This window comes from Arachis ipaensis, chromosome B09 (assembly GCF_000816755.2).
Source record: "Arachis ipaensis cultivar K30076 chromosome B09, Araip1.1, whole genome shotgun sequence".
Classification (NCBI taxonomy): Eukaryota; Viridiplantae; Streptophyta; class Magnoliopsida; order Fabales; family Fabaceae; genus Arachis; species Arachis ipaensis.
In genome coordinates, this window is record NC_029793.2 from 15,159,630 (window position 1) to 15,160,046 (window position 417).

The following is a 417-nucleotide window of genomic DNA, read 5'->3' on the forward strand; positions in this document are numbered from 1 at the left end:
TTGAATTAAAAAAATCATGAAAAACATAATAAATAAAATTTAAATTGATAAAAAATGTAAGATAATTATTATAATTTTAATAATAATATCTGCTTAATAAAGTAATATTACAAAAATAGAACGTTGTACAAATTAGTATCACTTCCCAAAATGAAAAATTGTATAAAGTAGTTCTAGTGGTTCGTACTTAAAAATTAGGCTAAATTAGGAATTATTTGCATAGATGCATATGCATATAAAATTATAAATAGAAAAAGGATGGATATGATTAAATTACGGAGAAGTTTGAGAAGCAAAAACCTTGTAACTTTGTACGGCGCCATGTCGTCTGGGATCTGAAATATCGTTCTAAATAAGTGGACAATAACTTCCTTATCCAAATATAATTAAAGCGAATTTTGGCGCTACTTGTTTTGT